We start from the raw sequence: 15,770 nt of genomic DNA, 5'->3' as shown, positions 1-15,770 counted from the left end.
GAGGGGCCAGTTACAGCAGCCTCCGACTGCGGGCGCCCTCGCAAGGCTGGGCCGTGTGGGAAGCGGCGGCGGGCGGCGGGCGGCGGGCGGCGGGCGGCGGGCGGCTGGCTCTGCGCGCGGGTCTTAGGTCTGGAATCCAGGACAGTCGGGCGTTTGACTCACGCGACCCCCAGGACCTGAGGGCCGACTGGGCGCCGTCTAGCACCTGGCCGGGGCGGAGGAGCGAAACGTTGACCGTTGGTTGGTTACAACCGCGGTGGCGTTTAGGCCTGATGCTGTTGCTCCTGATTCACGGAGCAGTCGAGATCCATAGACGTTCGCATCCGTAGACATGCGACCCGTTGGTAGAACTGCTTAGTCCAAACTCTCGCAGCCCTCTTCGTTCTCAGTCTGTGATCCTGCCCATTTTTCTTCCAGGCAGGTAGCTCCAGGGGCCTCCTGTCTCTCTCCTCCCCGTCCCATCCCGTTTTCTCTTGAGCATCCCGTTGCTCTCCGAGTGTGCCTGTGGTCTAGAACCCGATCCCTCCAGCACCTCCTTCCTATCCGTGAAGACAAACCGCCAGGCTTTTAGTTTTTAGGGTGTTGCTGTTGATTAGTTTGATCGATAAGTAATGCTTGCTTATATAGCACGCACTAGGAGCCAGGCGTGGCGTTTAGAGCTTTCTATGTGCATTAATTCACCCAGTCTTTGGAACAGGGCTAAACTGGGTCTTATTATCACTAATTTGCATATCAGGAAACTGAGATGCGAGGAGATTAATTGTCCAAGGTTACACAGAGAGCAAACCGCCTGATTCTTGACTGAGTTATCTTTAAAATTATTCTTAGTACACGATCAAAGCAAAATAAATATTACAAATTTTCATAATTATTCAATAGAATGTAAAAGTTATGGGAAAATACATCTCAGTGAAATGGATTTTGTTGCTTTTTAAAATTCATAGATCTGTGGATGAATATGTCTTATTGCTAGAACGGAAAGGATTGAGCAACAATTCTATTCGTATTTCTAGTTTTTATAGCTGTATGACCTGAGAAATTGTGTTCATATAAACAAGTACTGTACCTGGGAACGGAGTTTTATTGTAGCAATACTCAATTCTTGATCTCAAAAAATTAGATTTGATGATCTTTGAGCTGGCCGTTCAATTAGTCCTTCAATTTTCTTGAAAGCAAAGAATTGAAAACCACCTGACTTGCCAAAGGATTTGTTTACCTAGTCCTTATTCTTCCACTTTTTCGGTTACTAGAAAATATACCAGATAGGCTTTATCAAGACATCAAATGATTAGAGTAGGGTGTTAAAAAAGAAAAAAAAAGACATCAAGTGACTATGAATTAGACTGTTTTAAAAATGAGATGTACCTTGTTTAACCCAATATACTCAAAGTTTGGGAAAAACATTGTTCATTTGCATAAATAGTTTTGGATAAAATGCATTTTTTTTTTCTTTTGGTTACAGGTGGTTCAGTTTTGTTTTGTCAAAACTTTGCAGCTAATGAAATAGTTGATTAAAGTTAAAACTGTCAAATATAGGAAATATTTGTCATATAACCTAATTAACAGCCATTTTCATTGTCTGACTACCCAGATCAGCCTGATTGGATTTACTTTCTATCAGAAACAGTTTGACTTCATTGTTTCAATTCAAATAAAGTGTCCTGCATTTTTTTTTTTTTTTTTTTTTTTGCGTTATGCAGGCCTCTCACTGTTGTGGCCTCTCCCGTTGCAGAGCACAGGCTCCAGACGCGCAGGCTTTGCGGCCATGGCTCACGGGCCCAGCCGCTCTGCGACATGTGGGATCTTCCCGGACCGGGGCATGAACCCGTGTCCCTTGCATCGGCAGGCGGACTCTCAACCACTGCGCCACCAGGGAAGCCCAAATGTCCTGCATTTTGAGGAGTATAATGAAGACTGCAGAGAGCAGAAGTCGTGCAATAAAAGCTTTATCACTAAAAGCAAATCAAGATCAAAATGGTATAAGATATAAGTTTTATCGATTTTCAAAATTAGTTATGAAAACAAGATGAGAATATGACGTTGCCCTTTAGTTAATTACCAACAATGCAATACAATATATTGTTAAATGTATATAGTACTTATTGTGTGTAGTAGGGTAAAAGGCATGGTATTTCTTTGGTGTATATAGATGTGTGTATCAAATTTACTCAACTATTTGGGAATAACTAAAGAGTCATCCATAAGAATTCAGCAAAATTCCATAAATTTAATTAGGCAAATGATCAAACTTAAGAAAATAATGAAACAATAAGATATTTGCTGCTAAAAATGAATTGGTTCAGTGGCTAGTAAATAATTTTATGTTTTGTAAACAACATATAGAAAATCCTAAATATTTTTAAAACATCATAGGGTGAGAATTAACTATATTCTGTTTTTACTTTTTTATTGATATTATTAATTTTATTTATTTTGATTCATTGGTTACTCAGTATTCCAATTTTTTTTTTTTTTTTTTTTTTTTTTTTGGCTGCGTTGGGTGTTCGTTGCAGGCTCTAGAGCAGAGGCTCAGTAGTTATGGTGCACAGGCTTAGTTGCTCTGCGGCATGTGGGATCTTCCCGGACCAGGGCTTGAACCCGTGTCCCCTGCATTGGCAGGTAGATTCTTAACCACTGCGCCACCAGGGAAGTCCCCAATACTCCATATTTTTAGAGACATTTAAAAGTACATATTTCTGTGATTGTAAGGTTAATACTCGTAGAAAATTTGAGAACTATAAAATACAAAAGAGAAAAGAAAAACAGTCTCTTTTTCAGATAACCACTATTAACGTGTTAGTATGAATCCTTTTGGATATTATATTGATATATATGTATATACAATTATTCAATTTTTTAAAAAACTAGGTAATACATTCAAATGGAACACAGTGGAATATTAAGTCTCTCCCCTGTGCCCCAGTTTCCCTACCCAGAAGCAACCTCTATTACCAGTGTCTGGTATAATCTTCCAGAGATGTTACACACACACACACACACACACACACACACACACACACACACACGTGTTTTAAATTACTCTTTATAGTATTTATTGGTGAAAATTATAAATCATGGTTGGTTTAAGATGATGGGTCCCTTTTCTGGTCCAATATGGTTTCTTTTTCTTTTAGTTTGTCCCACTTCTATTAATCCTATTCTTTGCCTATTATTTTGCAGAATTATCAGTCTCTGCGTGTGTTCCAAATTCACTGGAAGTATTGAGTTTTTATAAACGGTATTCCTAAGAAAATGTACTTCTACAATATGCTCTATAAAATGTCTCTAGTAGTTACACAAAGAAAAGTTTTACCTTTCATGGTTCCCTTAAACTTGCTCTGAGTGCTCTAATTTAGACCTCTATAGGGATTGGACAAGGCAATTTAAATTCTGTTCCTTTTGGCAAAAAAAGTAGAAAATTATAATTTAAATAGATAATTCACAATTGATTTTATAAAATGTATGTTAACTGTCTTATTGAATAACACACAGTTAATCTAAAAGAAATGAGAATATTTGTATCCATGGGTTTGTTACACTGGTTACACACAGACTGGGTACAGTGTAACTTTGAACAATTTTTTAGCCTTGGAAAGCATTCTAGTTACATTGAAAAGAATCAGGGTCACTGATCTGTACTGCTTTGTCTGTTCCAAGGTGCTTTTCTTTCCATTTGAAGGCAGGTCCTAGGGATGAGTATTGTGAATACCTAGGGGGAAAATGGTGTACATTTAAATCTAAAAAAGGAGGGGAAAAAAGCTGTTTTAAGCAGTCATCATTTCTTACCAATGGCCTTGTTGCTTTGTTCTCTTCTCTTACAGTTTCTTTAGAATCAGTAATATAATTTTTGATAATAGTGGGGGCCCTCTTGGTGAGGTGTTCAAAAAAACTTGCCATTGCTCCCCTACCCCACTGTATGTATGTCTGAATTCAGAGCATCTCAGCAAGAATCAAATACTTTCTCCTTTTTTTTTTTTTTGCCGTACGCGGGCCTCTTACTATTGTGGCCTCTCGCATTGCGGAGCACAGGCTCTGGACGCGCAGGCTCAGCGGCCATGGCTCACGGGCCCAGCCACTCCACGGCATGTGGGATCTTCCCGGACCGGGGCACACACCCGTGTCCCCTGCATCGGCAGGCGGACTCTCAACCACTGCGCCACCAGGGAAGCCCACTCTCTCCTTGAATATAATCGAGCTTTCATTTGGTTTCCCAAGTTTGATGCTCCGGTGACTTTAAACAAACTTTACAAATACTTTGGGAAGGAGGGGAACAATGGTGGGTTATTATGGCAGCCATTACTGGTAGCCATTTGTGTCCTTGGGCACCAGATACCTGCCAAATATCTGACCCCTGTGATTTCCTCTCTTTTCTACAGCCCAGCCTGCCCCATCGCCACCCCTACCCAATCCTCCAAACCCTGTTTCCGGGGGCTAGTCCTGTGAAAGTCAAACATCAGTTTACAGTGATCTCCTAACCCCAGGGAGCCCATATGCTTATTAGGCAGAGTCATTTGTTCCCATTCCAAACCAGGCCCCAGGCCTTGCCTTTCATAATCAAAAGGCTGATGAATATTATTTCCTAAATGACTCTCCATCAACTCAAAGTTCAGTTGAAATCTTGAAAGTTCACTTTTTCAGTGATAACAGAACACATTTTAAGGTGGGGTTCAAAACACCCCCATTAACAGTTTTTGTAAGAGGCGGGGAAGAGGATAAGATGTATTATTTGTCTTTCCAAAGCAAACTCTGTGGTCACAGCTAATTTCTATATTTCTGCTGCAGTGTACAATAGTCAATGAAGGTGGAGATGGTAGTTGGGCAGAACATTTTATAAAATGTTAATGTGAGAAGGGGAATTTCTTTTTCTCCTGAAACAAGTTGAAGGGCTTGTCAGGACTTGGAGGTGAGGGTGGCACAAGGGGATGGTCAGGTGGAGAGAAGGAGGGTCAGTTCTGGCAGAGATGGGAAACCTCCTCATTCCCTGCCAGGCTAGGAGTGCCCAAGAGTAGGGGTGTTTTGGGAATTGTGGCTGTGTGAGCATATGCTCCCTGGACAAGCTGCAGAATTGAAGGCAGCTGAGTTCTAGCAGGTGAGAGGTGGAAGATGGGTCTGGGACAGCAAGATGGCAATAATGGCAACAGAATACTAGGATTGGATTGCATAAGCCCCTGGGATATTGGGGCAGGAACTCCAGAGGAGGAGAAAAATCATGATTTGGAGCAGAAGATGTGAGTGGAAGAGGTGGAGAGAGGCTTTCTGGTGAAGTGGGGCATAGCCATCACCTTAGTTATTCATACTTTATGTGGGAGGGTCCTGTGTGGGTAATAAGGAAGATTAGCAGTGGCTCTCAAACTTTAGGGTGCATTAGAATCTCCTGTAAGACTTGTTAAAACAGTGCTGGCCCCATCCTCAGAATCTCACTTTTGGTAGCCCTGGGGCAGGGCCTGAGAATTGAAATTTTTAACAAATGCTGGTTCACCATTTGAAAAACATTGGACTAGACTGTGTCCCACAGGCCTAATCTGGTTGATGTATATTTGTAAATAAAGTTTTATTGAAAGATAGCCAGATCCATTGGGTTTGCTTTGTTTGCATTGTCTAAGGCTGCTTTTGCTGCAAGGCCAGAGTTGTGACAGAGACTGCATGGCTTACAGAACTGAGAAGCTTGGGCCTTTATAAAGCCTGGACTAAAAGGAGGCAGCAAAGATGTGGTTGTGAGACTTTGGAGATGAGAAGCCTGTATTCAAGAATGTATGCATTTCACTAGATAAGAAGTTGCTTCTCTGAACAGTGAAGATAATGCCTAATTCACAGGGTTGTTGTAATGACCAAGCCAGCTCACGTAAATGACAATGTGACATATATCATTTTGTCACATGACAATTTGTTATATGAAATGAATTATTAAGAATGGGTGGAATTTGGACAAAGAGAGGGGGAAACTCTGCATGCTGAGGAAAGAGCAGATTACTGGAAAAGGGTCCAAGTTTTCCTTCATTATAATTTCTAATGGTACTGTGAATGAGAATAGAATCAAGGCAGGACACTGGGTCTCTGGTATGGGTACTGGATGCACATGACGTGTCCAATAAATGCTCATTTAGTATGATGCATTTATTTCATTTCTGTTAAAATGTTCTGTGACATAGCCCATCAGTTAATTAATACACATGCAGATGTGCTACTTTGAGAAGAAATTGCTTTTGGCATTGGGGGAGGTACAGTGGGTAGGCTGAGACAGAATTCTAAAATACGAATTTTCTCATCAATGTTTGGGGAACTCTGATGGCCATTCGTGGTTCCCTTAAGTGATTGGTTGCCTTTTAGTCAGGTTTTTATTCCACACTTCCTAGTTTCAACATGTTTTTGTTTTCAGAAGAGGATACTCCTTTTATGTAGGTAACATTACTTTTTTTCACATTTCTTTGCCTTTAAGATTTAAGCTTCTGGTAGTGATAACAATAAGATTTAAAGAAGTAAGATTTATTATGAAGTTAAGCAGCCAGTGTCAATTAATGTTACAGAGTTGCCGGCTGTTTTGACAATTGGGATGGCAGTATATCAGATACCTTGAAATAAAAGATATTCCTTAATATGCTTATAAAAATCGAAAGGAATTTTGCATTTAGAAGAGTTAGTCTTTAAGAAGATTGTTTTTATTTTAAAAATAACGTGTGTGTGTGTGTGTGTGTGTGTGTGTTTCCTGAATATTCTAGATGATAGATCGTTCCCTGCAAACTGCAAGCCACATCTCCAGGAATGAAATTAGGAAAAGTAGAAATGAAAGCAAGATTTGTAGAAATGATGTAATATTATCTGAAACACCCAAATCTAATCCAGGTCATCTGTGTAGAAATTCTGAAAGGGATGAGAAGGTAGTTTATAACCCATAAATCTTATACCTAAGTAATGAAAGTATTCTACCTCTGAATGAAGAATCTTTTCAGAGGGAAAATGGCTGGCATAACATCTATGGAAGGCAGGGATCCAAAGTGTCTAGAACTGGCATTGTTTCTACAGAAAGCATGCATTTGCTAATAGGTGCCAGCCATTAAGATCATCTAATTCATTCCTCTTCTGACTCTGTGATCATTGGACAACTTTTGGTTCATATTTGGCTTCACATTTGGCTTCGCATCTAGGAAGAAAAAGTGCTGTTCAGCAAATATAGGAAGCTCTCCACTTGGTGGTTATATCTTTCCCCATGGATGATTTTTATGCAGAAGGCTGTAAGAACTTGGTTAATGGTGAAACCATGTGGGATTCAGATCCATTCTTTGTGTACTGATATTCACCCTCTGACCTTGCAAAACGGAAGGCTGGGCCCCACACTGTGGTGAACAAATTGAGATATTGCTGTGGGACCATTCCGGATGGTCTATCTCAGGTAACATCAAATTTTCTTGGCCACGTTTTAAATTTAAATTTAAATTCCACAAGTTCCTTGTGGAAAATGAGGAAAACACAGAAGTTTATTGAGAACAGCTAATCATTTAGAGATAAGCCCCCATACAAGCTGTACCAATTAGAACTATCCTTGGGGTTTTTGAAGATAATTGATATCCCTCTCTGGTGGCCACACTGTAAGCAGATGTCTAGTAGTCAACCACCAGGTCCTCTGCCATATGGATAGAGCCAGTCTGCAGAAGAAAAAACATCTGACAACCGGCAGAGTGAAGCACAGATAAGGGATGGACAGTGAAGGCCCTGCCTGTCCTCCACTTGTTTCTGAGGCCTAGTTATATTTGTTCTTACCCATCGTTTGATGTAAAACAAATACTGAAAAACATTCAAACTAATAAAGATTCTATTGTTTAATATGGAGGATGCCTTGTTAGGGTGGTGGGGAGGGACCCAAAAGGGAAGGGATTGTGAAAAATGGTGCCATGTGCACAGGAACCTAGTGAATATCAGCATTTGTCACCGTTTGCCCCCTTTGTAAACTGAGCCTTGGCTTGACACTTCCTACTAATCCATGCTGGCATACTTCAAAACATCAATACAAATCTGATATTCTTTAAACCACATGGCTTGCTTTTTAATACTAGAGTCTCTGTTACTCCTGTGAGGCCATGGATTGGGTGGGGACAACTCTTTAAAAGTGTTGCCAAATGCAAGTTCATGTGTCCCATGCACAGTGAGGCCAAACAAACGGAAACATTGGAGTTTGGAGCTGAGAAAGGTTTATTGAAAGGGCCAAGTAAGGAGAATGAGTGGCTTGTGCTCAAAAAAAAAACCAAACTCCTTGATGGTTTTGAGAGAAGAGTTTTTATAGGCAAAATTTGGGGTGAGGGCTGCAGAGTGTGTGACTTTCTTCTGACTGGTTGGTGGTGAGGTAACAGGGTGGTGTTCTGGGAATCTTGTGCTCAGCCTAAAGTCACCATCCTCCACCTGGGTGGGGGGCCTTAGTTCCTGCAAAAGAAGTCAAAGATAATATTGTTTTGTATATTCCTTGGGAGGAACCAGGACACTGCTTTATTGCTTCACCATTGTTTCTTGACTGCTCCTCATTTGTTTCTGAGTTCCCTCCCTTCTCTAATTAGTAACTGTTTGAATCTGCCCTTTGGAATTCAGGGAATGTCTAGGAGGCTGACACCTTTTCCCTACAAACAAGAAACAGGGGTCATGGAAAGACGTTTGTAACTGGGAGAGCCTTGCAGGGTCTTCCTTCATTTCAAAAGCAAGAACTTTCTTGCTAGAGAGATTTGACTCAAGAATGATTTTCATAGAGTTGAATCATGTGTCTCAAGAGATATGAGTTACTTGGAAAAAGAGAAGTTATGCTTACTCTTGAAAGAAAATTGAATAAAAATACTCATCAAGTAATTCTTATAGACAATGAATACTAAACTGACAATTGTACTCTTCTGGATATAAGTAAGGAGTTTATGTTGAAATGTCTTGCACCACTCTTTTTCTGTGATAAGAAGAGACCATAATTAACAGGTGAGATTCAGGTAACCATTAAGAACATAATAAAAGGCTGAGTAACGGCTAAGATTCTTTTAGTTTAAACATAAATTTGAATTTTTACTATTTTAGGTTATTAGAAACACGTACCTTGGTGTGGTAGATACGTTGAGCAAGTTACAATGGTGGTTAAACAGTGAGTTTTGCGATAAAGAAAGCATTTGTGTTGTTCCCAAAATTCAGAACTTTCAGAACAAGGAAGGAAGAGGGAAGAAAGTGTACTTTCATTTATATGCACATGTTTTCTGTTATTAGGCAACTGTATAGGAATTCTATACCATCTTGTTGGTTCTAAGTAGAGTTCCCTAAAATAGGAAGCCCAGTGGGCATGGCCCACAGTCTCAGGGAGCTAACACGCTGATTATAAAGACAAAACATGCTTGTTATGCACACACAATACATGTGTGAAATAAAATAAGAGGAGTTGGGTAATGTAGAAGTTGAAATTAAGCAGGACCCCATAGGGCCCTCCCAGGTACAAAAGCCTTCTCACGTCCCCAGTTTCTTATTTGCAGGACAAAGGCTTCAGCCTCCTAGGCTTTCCTGAATACCAAAGAGCAGATTCAAAGAGTTGTTAATCAGGGAAGTAAGGGGAAGAAGAAACAAAGGAGGAGCAATCGGAAAAGGATAGTGCGGCTATTGAAGCAGGATCCTGGTTCCTCCTCAACGGAGATACATAACAATATCTTTGAGTTCTTCTACAGAAACTAAGGCCCCCACCCAGGTAGAAGTGAAACCGTGCAAGTAAGATTGGGACTTGAAACCACAGTCTTTTAACTGAGATCACACACCTGGTCTCAGGACTTAATGAAACTCAGGTTCTTGACGTCTCATCGCAGAAAAAATTCAGTGAGAGACAGTGATAGGTAAGAAGTAGATTTATTTAGAGAGAAACACACTCCACAGACAGAGTGTGGGCCGCCTGGGAAGGCTAGAGGCCCCAAAATATGGCATGGTTAGTTTTTATGGGCTGGGTAATTTCATAGGCTAATGAGTGGGAGGATTATTCCAACTACTTCAGGGGAAAGAGTGGGGATTTCCAGGAATTGGGCCACCACCCACTTTTTGGCCTTTTATGATTAGCTCTGAACTGTCATGCTGCTGATGGTTGTGCCATTTAGCTAATGTATTACAATGAGCATATAATGAGGCTTAAGGTCTACTGGAAGTCAAATCTTCCACCATCTTGGATCTAGTTAGTTCTAACTAGTTTTTGTCATGTCCTATGGCTATGTCATTCTTTTAAAAGTTGTGCGCTGCCCCCTCCCCTCCTGTTTCAGAAGATGGTAACTACATGCTGAAACCCCAGACTGGTTGAAATCAGGAGGCTGATGGTTCACAATCCTGGAATCCCCCACTTACCTCACCATCAACCAATCAGAAGAAAGTCACACACCCTGCAGCCCTCACCCCAACTTTTGCCTATAAAAACTTCCCCTGAAAACTATTGGGGAGTTCAGGTTTTTGAGCACAGTCCACCCATTTTCCTTGCTTGGCCCTGGAATAAACCTTTCTCTGCTCCAAACTCCGACGTTTCGGTTTGTTCAGCCTCACTGTGCGTCCAGTACACGAACTTGCATTTGGTAACAAAATGAGGGCAAAGTGGAAGAAAATGAATGTGTACATTTGTAGGAGGGTGGCTGGAATGGACTGAATTAATCAATGAAGCCATCTACAGGAAGGCAGCCTGGAACTTGGTTTTGAAAGAAATGATGGATGCTGGATGGACAGAGGGGATGGAAGGCCTGAACAAGTTAAGTACCTTAATCTTCAAGGGCAGTACTAGAAAATATATATTCATACAATTAAAGGCATATTCACTCCTGAAGTGGGCATTTTCCTTAATTTAGATTTACATAAAACAGTAGATAGCATTTTGACTAATGAATGGCAGAGGAGCTAATTTAAGTCTAAAGCAAAGGCAGATTTACTTCCATTTCTTAGACTAAATGTGTAATATATAAAACAGGAACGGTGAGTGAGGAAGCTTATTTTTACAGGCATGATGATGAAGAGGTGGAGCCTGAGGCCTTTGGAGCCACAACTGGGTTTGCTTTGCTGTTTTCTAGCTTTACGACTGTGGGCAAATCACTCAACCTCTCCGTGTCTTGTTTTCTTATTTGTGAAATACACAAATGGACCTACCATAGGGTTTGGGGAAGACTGACTGAGATCATTCATTCATTCTGCAAATATGTTTGGGGTCCTTCTATGTGCCAGGAAATATTTTAGTCATGGGAGAGAAAGCAGGTAAGCTAGGCAGACAAACGCTTGCCCTACCTGTGCTTCCATTCTAGTGGAATTAGCTGGTCAGCAAACAAATGAATGAATAAAATATCAAGAAGAGATAAGTACTCTGCCTAAGATGAAGTAGACAGATACAGCAGAGGTTGACTGGACAGCAACTCACAGGTTAGGGAAGGTCATTCTCAGATCTGAATGTTGCAGTGAAGTCAACCATGAGGAAATGAGGAGTAGCTGGTGCAGGAAGAACTGCTAATGCTAAGGTCCTGGGGCAGGAATCAGCTTGATGTGTTTGAGGAGCAGAAATATGGTCATTGCAGCCAGAGGATATTGGGGTAGAGTAGTAGCAGGTGGAATCAGATCACAAAGCGCTTTGACCACAAGGATAGGAAACATGTTTTGTCTTAAGTGCAATGAAAAGCCCCTAGAGAATTGTGAACTGGCAAATGACGTGATTTCATAATGGATGGAACGTGTTCACCACTGGTTCTGGCACAGGAAAAACACTCTGTATGTGTTAGCTGCTGTTACCATTTCATATAATCCTCACACCAGCCCTTTGTGATGGTTACTGTGAAAGAAAATCATTCCAAACCTGATCTGGGGCACAACTTTGTGAGTTGACGTGATTTTCAGCCTCTTTGGGAAGGATCTAGCATTCCTAATAAAGCTCCGGAGTATTTTTCTGATGGACTTTAAAGCAATTTAGATTCCTTCTGGGAAGTTAGATTGACTCCACTCTGCTCTTGTTTAGATGTGCCCAGTAACCCTTAACCAGATATTCAAAGGTACAACACTCTTTAAGCCATGTGCTTTCCTAATAACCTTCAAACCAGACATTTCTGTTTTAAAACTTTAGTGGAGTGGTGTTTAAGTCACTTTTGGTGTCTTCCCCAAAGAAAATATTTGAGCTAGCTTTTTTTTTTTTTAAGTCTTTCGCTTTGCCAACAAGCTTGAAATGAAATGTGGATAAATGTTTATAAACCATTAATATCACCATTCTACAGACAAGGAGACTGAGCCTTAGAAATGTTAAGTAACTTGGTCAATGCCACAGATTTCCGCCCAAAGCCTGTGCATTTAAGCACTCCACTGGGCTCCCCACCCCCACCCCCGGGAAGACCAAACTCAACTTAAGCTAGTTTTCCAAGAAGAAGCAAAGCAATTCTGAACCTGAGAGATGACACAGTTCCCAGTAATCATACTTTCTTTTATTGCAATTCCATTGTTATCTTTTTTTTTTTTTGCGGTACGCGGGCCTCTCACTGTTGTGGCCTCTCCCTTTGCGTAGCACAGGCTCTGGACGCGCAGGCTCAGCAGCCATGGCTCACGGGCCTAGCCACTCCGCGGCATGTGGGATCTTCCCAGACCGGGTCACGAACCTGTGTCTCCTGCATTGGCAGGCGGACTCTCAACCACTGCGCCACCAGGGAAGCCCTATGTATTTTATTCTATATTGATTTTTAAAGGCTGGTATTATATAATTCATTGTAACCTTGCTTTATTCCACCCAAGATGTATGTGTAGTTCACATCCACTTTACTCTGCTTTCTGATTTTTAAGGGTTTTAATTTGTTCTTTCACTAAGTGAACCCAATCCTAACTAGAATGGACCTTCTCTCCTATTTGTCAAGATTCACAAAATCTTTTCTTCTGGTCTAGGACATCACTTACTTGAATCTTCTGTGCATCCAAGCCCAGAGATTTAAATCATTAGTGTCTATGATTAATGCCAAACATACAACCAGATTGTATGAGTCTACCAAGCTGAAGTAAACAATGTATTAGCCCTTGTGGGAAAAATCCTGAATGAGATCATTGAAGGATGCTAAAACACTCTGGATTGGGACTTCCCTGGTGGCGCAGTGGTTAAGAATCCGCCTGCCAGTGCAGGGGACACAGGTTCGATCCTTGGTCCCGGAAGATCCCACATGCCCCGGAGAAACTAAGCCTGCGCCTAGAGCCCGTGCTCCACAACAGGAGAAGCCACTGCAGTGAGAAGCCCGCACACTGCAACGAAGAGTAGCCCCCGCTCACCGCAACTAGAGAAAGCCAGTGCACAGCAATGAAGATCCAACACAGCCAAAAACAACAACAACTACAAAATTCTCTGCGTTATTTTGGACTGGAGGATGGGGGAAGTCCCTACTTCTAGCTAACAAGCCTCATTCTCTTAGAATGGAATTGATTCCATAGATTTACTGGAGCCAGTTTAAGTAAGCTCATGTTAAAATTTCAGGAAATTTGTGAAGTAGTTGATGCCAAGTTGGTAGCTCGAAACTGGCCACCGTGGGAATATTTATACCACAGAAATTGGCAAATGCCACAAATCAGGGCTTTCATACCCCATAGAGCCAGTTTTTAAACACTCAGCAGTACACAATTGCAAGTACCCTTCTGGCTCATGTTTTTCTGCCTAGTTATAGAACAAGAGGACATAAAAAAGCAGTGGGATGGTTTCCAGGACAGGTTTTTGCTGGCATTTGGTTTCCTGCCTGCATTTTTCCCGTGTCACATACACTGCCAAGAGTTCTGTAGTCAAACAGACCCCACATTCCTAGCAGAAATGAAGTTCACTATTATTTTTCCCCTCAGTTGAATCCCAGATCCATTACTAGCTCTGTGACTTGCGCTGGTCAGTTATCCACATCTCTAGACCCGTATCACTCCAGTGAGGATAGTATTGCCAACATCGGAGTTTGCAAGTGTATATGGGATGCGGAGGGTACTCAGGAAAGGCTTTGCTTAGAACTTGGTGCATTGTAAGCTTTCAATAAGCGATGGCTCTAACTAAAACGATATTATTATTTACTGGGTGTTCACAGACCCTCAGAGGACTCCTGCCCTTGAGGCACTTGTAATGTGCTAGTGTCTAGAGGCCTCACATTTCTGGTCCAAAGCCCTGAACCAGCATGGCTTGCACCATTTCCCCACAAGATGGCGCTCTGTTTCTGCCTGTGCTCAGTGAGGCTGGGAGCCCTGGCCCAGGTGGGATTCCTTTGTAATCCAAGCCACACCAACCACACTTTCTCCCTTTCATTCAATGCCTGCCTCGCAGTGATATAACAAGTGCATGAAGCTTGACAAGCTTTTTGGCTAGAAAGAAGTGGGAGAAAGAAACCTTTCTTGAAGTATGTTGATTTGGCCTGGATGGCTTTTCACTGACATGACATGAAGAAGGAAGATTTTTGTGTCTCTGTGTAACATCTTCCTTTTATTCGCTGCAAGGATTTTGTTTTTTTTTTTGCGGTACGCGGGCCTCTCACTGTTGTGACCTCTCCCGTTGCGGAGCACAGGCTCCAGACGCACAGGCCCAGCGGCCATGGCTCACGGGCCCAGCCGCTCCACGGCATGTGGGATCCTCCCGGACCGGGGCAAGAACCCGTGTCCCCTGCATCGGCAGGCAGACTCTCAACCACTGCACCACCAGGGAAGCCCTGCAAGGATGTTTTTAACTGGTAGGAAGCTGAAGTCTTTGGGGGGTTCTTTCTGTTCTCTTCTATCTTGGTTCCTTTTTCCTCATTCTCCAGAATCTTCAAGGCAATATGATAGAGTAAAATCAATATGGGGTCAGCAATCAGTCAGACCTAGATTTGACATATGATTCTGAAGCTTATCAGCTGAATTACTTTGGGCTACTTATTTGACTTTCTAACCTTCAGCTTCCATAAAATGGGGCTATCTCTATCTATCTATCTATCTATCTATCTATCTATCTATCTATCTATCTATCTGCCTTAGGTTAGTCCTGTTCTTCACCACCTCCTACACATTAGATTCACCTATGGAACTTTTCAAATATAGTTGATTCCTTGGCTCCAGTCCAAAAGACTGATTCAATTCAGCTGGGTTCAGCCCAAGTATCAGTCTGTTTTAGGACTTCCCCAGTAATTCTGTGTGCAATGAGAGTTAAGAATGGCTGAGATCCTATTATTAAGCCTCTCTAAGCCTCAGTTGGCTCACATGCTCAGAAACTGGAAGTCCCTAGACCTCAAGAGCTCATACAAAAGCAAAATGAATCTCTTTTGTTAACAGCCACTTTGTGACGGCAATCCTTCACCTGTTCAGATTAGCAGGCAGTGCAGTCTCTCCCACACCCACACCTTGTCTTCAGAGATCTTTCCTGGGAAGCCCAAGAACCCCTATTGTTGCTCTCCAGGTGAGAAGAACTAAACCTGGGATGCCTGGCCCTTGCTGAAGCTGGGCAGTCCCTGTGGTCAGGAGAAATGCCAGCTCTTGCCGCGGTTCCACAGAGAACAGAGGACGATGCTTCTTCTCCTGGGTTACCCTTGGTCAAGGATACTCTTCTCTCCAATTGACCTGGGTTGCCAGGGATGTGGCCCATCAGAGGTCAGCTCTTTCATTTCACACAGAAGCAACCGTATTCCCTAAGGCCCAGCCCATCATCCAGAGAGCAGTATCGTGAGCTAAAGCACTCACTGCTCAGAACCAGCTGCTTCAACAGCCTTTGCCTGGGTTGCCCAGTCCACACTCCTCCCTCTTGATGAATTTCCTCTTGGAGACCCTTCTTTTACTTCCCATCGTCTGGCCTCAAG

General features: G+C 42.1%; 1 long non-coding RNA gene across 2 annotated transcripts in view; it reads left to right on the top strand.

Moving 5' to 3' along the window:
* LOC113618940 (uncharacterized) overlaps positions 1-15,770 on the top strand; it is an 83,197-nt gene that overhangs the window by 217 nt on the left and 67,210 nt on the right. The window lies entirely within an intron of this gene.

This window comes from Aethalodelphis obliquidens, unplaced genomic scaffold (assembly GCF_003676395.1).
Source record: "Aethalodelphis obliquidens isolate GAN/ISIS:26980383/991018 unplaced genomic scaffold, ASM367639v1 scaffold6, whole genome shotgun sequence".
Classification (NCBI taxonomy): Eukaryota; Metazoa; Chordata; class Mammalia; order Artiodactyla; family Delphinidae; genus Aethalodelphis; species Aethalodelphis obliquidens.
Note: the sequence above shows the minus strand (reverse complement) of the source record. Positions and strands in the feature narration are given on the sequence as shown.